The sequence below is a fragment of the Rhincodon typus genome, chromosome 47, assembly GCF_021869965.1.
Source record: "Rhincodon typus isolate 14 chromosome 47, sRhiTyp1.1, whole genome shotgun sequence".
Classification (NCBI taxonomy): Eukaryota; Metazoa; Chordata; class Chondrichthyes; order Orectolobiformes; family Rhincodontidae; genus Rhincodon; species Rhincodon typus.
The window spans coordinates 8971440-8976681 of record NC_063378.1 but is presented as its reverse complement, the minus strand read 5'-3'; the positions used below and the strand labels follow the sequence as shown (position 1 = coordinate 8976681).

Genomic DNA, 5242 nt, shown 5'->3' with positions numbered 1-5242 from the left:
CCCTCCGACAGTGCGGCGCTCCCTCAGCACTGACCCTCCGACAGTGCGGCGCTCCCTCAGTACTGACCCTCCGACAGTGCGGCGCTCCCTCAGTGTGATGGAGTAAATCTTGAGGTTTGACAGATTTAATTTTCCTGTAACAGCATCACTCACGAATGCAACATTTGCTGCCTCTGTCCAAATGCATCTTGCTCCGACCCTCTCAATTGGCCATGAGGGCATTGAATGATGTGGCTGTGGGTCAGGAGTTACGTGTAGGCCCAGACAGGGTACAGACAGCAGATTTCCTTCCCTGAAAGACATTTTTGACCTCCCCCGACCTCTGACCCGATGGGTTTTGATGAGAATCGATGATATTTCACATTCACCACCCCAAGAACGACATTCCAATTCCAGACGGGTTCCTCCAGTTGTGTATCCCGTTAGCTGCTTGGGGTGGGGGTTGGGGGTGGGGATTCGAACCCACGTCACCCCAGGTCATGAGTCTTGGGGATTCGGAATGAGTCATCCTAGCGTTGGTCCCGGTATATCAGCAGATCAGGCAGTGCAGATGTTTGAGAGGTTTTAGCAGTGTGAAACGCGTAAATGGGAAGTAGTGCTTGCAGCTGCTCTGTTCTGTCACCAAAAGTACTGCAGATCTCACACAAACATAGAAACACAGAAGATAGGAGCAAGGGGAGGCCATTCGGCCTTTCTAGCCTGCCCTGCAATTCTTCACTGTTTACGCCTGATCGTCCAACTCAAGAGCCCAATCCTGCTTACTCCCCACAACCTTTGATCCCATTCACCCCCCAAGTGCTATATCTAGTCACCTCTCGAACACATTCAATGCTTTGGCATCAACTACTTCCAGTGGTAAGGAATTCCACAGGTTCTTTGGTTGGACAAACCTCTCTTCATCTCTGTCCTCCATCGTTCCTCACATCAGTCTCAACCACAGAACACAGGCGCTCGCTGGAGCTGAGGATCCCAGCCCTGACACGAGCGTCGGGGCAGAAACCCTACACCAAGTCAACATTCGCATTTTCCAAACTGTTCACAGCACATCTGCGAGACCAGGTGGAGAGAGAGAGAGACAGGCAGGAAGGCACAGCGCGGAGAGAGGGAGAGAGGGACAGGGTGAGTAGGGAAGGTGAGGGAAAGCACAGGAGGGAGAGATAGAGGAAAAGAGAGATAGACAACGGAGGGCAAGATAGAGAGAGAGAGATGGAAGCAGAGATGGACGGAACGAGATGGGGAACGGGGAACGGGAGTATAGGCTGGGGCTATTTTCCCTGGAGCGTCGGAGGCTGAGGGGTGACCACATAGAGGTTTATAAAATCATGAGGGGCATGGATAGGGTGAATAGACAAAGTCTTTTCTCCCAGGGTAGGGGAGTCCAAAGCTAGAGGGGCATAGGTTTAAGGTGAGAGGGTCCAAATTGCCTGCAGTCAGATATTCTAAATTAATCCAGTCCCATTTGTCAGCATTTGGCCCATGTCCCTCTAAATCCTTCCTATCCATGTACCCATCCAGAATCCTTTTAAATGTTGTAATTGTACCAGCCTCCACCACTTCCTCTGGCAGCTCATTCCATACACGCACCACCCTCTGCGTGAAAAAGATCCCCCTCAGGTACCTTTTAAATCTTTCCCCTCTCACCTTAAACCTATGCCCCTCTAGTTTTGGATTCACCTACCCTGGGGAAAAGACCTTTCTAGTTATGCCCCTCATGATTTTATAGACCTCTATAAGGTCACCCCTCAGCCTCTGACGCTCCAGGGAAAATAGTCCCAGCCTATTCAGTCTCTCCCTGTAGCTCAAACCCTCCAACCCTGGCAACATCCCTTGTAAATCTTTTCTGAACTCTTTCAGGTTTTACAATATCCTTCCTGTAGCAGAGAGACTAGAATTGAACACAGTATTCCAAAAGTGGCCCTAACCAATGTCCTGTACATCCGCAACATGACCCTCCCAACTCCTATACTCAATGCACTGACCAATAAAGGCGAGCGTACCAAACACCTTCTTCACCGCCCTGTCTACCTGCAACTCCACTTTCAAGGAACTATGAACCTGCTCCCCAAGGTCTTTTTGTTCAGCAACTCTCCCCAGGACCTTACCATTAAGTGTATAAGTCCTGCCCTGATTTGCCTTTCCAAAATGCAGCACCTCACATTTATCTAAATTAAACTCCATCTGCCACTCCTCGGCCATTGGCCCATCTGATCGAGATCCTTTTGTACTCTGAGGTAAACTTCTTCACTGAGAGAGGGAGAGAAAGAGAGAGAGAGAGAGAGATGGGAGAAGAGACTGACAGGGCAAGAGGGAAACAGAGATGAGTTAGGGGAAGGGGGTGAGATTCAGAGAGAGAGAGAGAGAGAGATAGAGTGGAGGAGAGTGAGAGAGAGAGATTGTGAAAGGGAGAAAGAGAATAGATACAGGGAGTGGGGAAGAAATGAGAGACCGACAGGAAGGAGAGAGTGAAGGAAGAGGTTAGAGACAGAGGGGTAAGGAGGAATGGAGTGGGTGCACGAGAGCATCGACAATACCTACGACAACAACATTCATATAGCACCTACAGAACATCCCAAAGTGCCTCACAGAGCTTTTACCAAACAAATGGACATTAGTACCTACTATAGAGATGCGACCATACCTTCACACAGTTTTAAAGACGTCCTACAGGAGGAGTCAGGGAGCCAGGGAGAGGGTTGGGAGGGATTTCCAGAGTTCAGATTCCCAGCTGACGGCATGGCCTCCAATGGCAGAGGGATGGGGATCGAAGAATACTCGTGAGGCCAGGATTCGATGAGATGACAGCAATAGGAGGGGGTGTAGGGGCTGGAGGAGGCTATAGAGATAGGGAGGGGGTGTAGGGGCTGGAGGAGGTTACAGAGATAGGGAGGGGTGTAAGGGCTGGAGGAGGTTATAGAGATAGGGAGAGGGTATAGGGGCTGGAGGGGGGTGACAGAGATAGGGAGAGGGTTTAGAGGCTGGAGGATGCTACAGAGATTGGGAGGGTTGTAAGGGCTGGAGGAGGTTATAGAGATAGGGAGGGGGTGTAGAGGCTGGAGGATGCTACAGAGATTGGGAGGGTTGTAAGGGCTGGAGGAGGTTATAGAGATAGGGAGGGGATGTAGAGGCTGGAGGAGGTTATATAGATAGGGAGGGGTGTAGGGGCTGGAGGAGGTTATAGAGATAGGGAGGGGGTGAGGGGCTGGAGGAGGTTACAGAGATAGGGAGGGGGTGTCGAGGCTGGAGGAGGTTACAGAGATAGGGAGGGGGTGTGGAGGCTGGAGGAGGTTATAGAGATAGGGAGGGATGTAGGGGCTGGAGGAGGTTACAGAGATAGGGAGGGGGTTTAGAGGCTGGAGGATGTTACAGAGATACAGAGGGGGTGTAGGGGCTGGAGGGGGTTACAGAGATAGGGTGGGGGTTTAGAGGCTGGAGGAGGTTACGTAGATAGGGAGGGGTGTAGGGGCTGGAGGAGGTTATAGAGATAGGGAGGGGGTGTCGAGGCTGGAGGGGGTTACAGAGATAGGGAGGAGGGTGTAGGGGCTGGAGGAGGTGACAGAGATAGGGAGGGGGTGTAAGGGCTGGAGGAGGTGACCAAGAATGGGGAGGGATGAGGGATTTGGAGTGAAGATGCGGAATGGAGGTGTTGCTCACAGCACCTGAAGTTGGTGATCGAGGGTCTGAGCTGATATTGAGTAGAGAGGGGTCTCGGTGCCTGATGATTATGTCTGGCTTTGAGAGAGAAGGATGATGGGGTTGCCCAATCTAATGCCATCTTGTCCTACCTGTGTTCAGATTCCACTTGCCTCCGTGATGACGATGATGGGTGGGGATTCGGAAGTGCGCGCAGTCTGGGATGACCCTCCCCTGGATTTGGGAATGCTGAACCATCGCTGGTTTTACCATCGACTTGTAATGACTAAGTTGCACTGCACCGTCCAACTGCTATATCCAACAGGAGAGGGAAGCTTTAGGCTGAATGCTGCACAGTCGCTGCTGCATCTGTGAGGTCTGACAATCTTCAAACGATCGAAGTTCCTTGCTAGATCCCAACCTCGCCCAGTCCTGCACTCACTCACACGGAGCAGGCTGGTTTTCCGTTGCAATGTCTCAAACGAACAGAGCAGGAAGTTATAGCTTCCTCATTGTGTTCCTGCCTGTGTCCTGTCTCGGGGACTGTGTATGATGAAGTAATGCTTTTCCTGTCAAAAGTGCTCAAAGGTCCTGCCTTCCACTGTTGCAACAGACAATGGAGGAGAGAGAGAGAAAGAGACAGAAACTGAGAGATAGCAATGTGTGGAGCAATGTACAACAGACCATTCACTCCAACTCGTCCATGCTGACCAGATATCCGAAATTAATCTAGTCCCATTTGCCAGCCTTTGGCCCATATCCCTCTAAACCCTTCCTATCCATGTCCCCATCCAGATGCCTTTTAAATGTTGTAATTGTACCAGCCTCCACCACTTCCTCTGGCAGCTCATTCCATACACGCACCACCCTCTGTGTGAAAAAGTTGCCCCTCAGGTCCCTTTTAAATCTTTCCCCTCTCACCTTAAACCTATGCCCCCTAGTTTTGGACTCCACCACCCTGGGTAAAAGACCTTGTCTATTCACCCTATCCATGCCCCTCATGATTTTATAAACCTCTGTAAGGTCACCCCTCAGCCTCCGACGCTCCAGGGAAAATAGCCCCAGCCTATTCAGTCTCTCCCTGTAGCTCAAACCCTCCAACCCCAGCAACATCCTTATAAATCTTGACTGAACCCTTTCAAGTTTCACAACATCTTTCTGTAGAGAAACAGAGAATGAGCCCGAGAGAGGGTTGTCTGAGAGAGACAGAAAGAGGTAGTGAGATCATAACTTGAGAGAGAGGGTTGGGGAGAAGGATAGACAGAAACTGAGAGAGCAAAGTGTGGAGAGAGGAAGATAGTGAAACAGAGAATTCCAGAAAGTGAGTCTGAGAGAAACAGAGAGAGAGAGAGAGAGAGAGGGAGAGGAAGGAGTGAATGTTTGTGGATGTGTGGTGCCAATTGAGGGGGGGCTGCTTTGTCCTGGATGGTGTCGAGCTTCTCGAGTGTTGTTGGAGCTGCCCCCATCCAGGGCAAGTGGGGAGTATTCCATCACACTCCTGACTTGTGCCTTGTCGATGGTGGGACAGGCTTTATATTCAGTAACAGCAGTGTGTACCATCTACCAGATGCGCTGCAGAAACTCACCAAGGCCCCTCAGGCAGCACCTTCCA

The 5242-nt window shown here is 50.9% G+C and overlaps 1 protein-coding gene across 1 annotated transcript in view; it reads right to left on the bottom strand.

Annotated features, from left to right (window-relative positions):
• Positions 1-5242, bottom strand: part of LOC109926400 (sialoadhesin-like) — a 35071-nt gene that overhangs the window by 9414 nt on the left and 20415 nt on the right. The window lies entirely within an intron of this gene.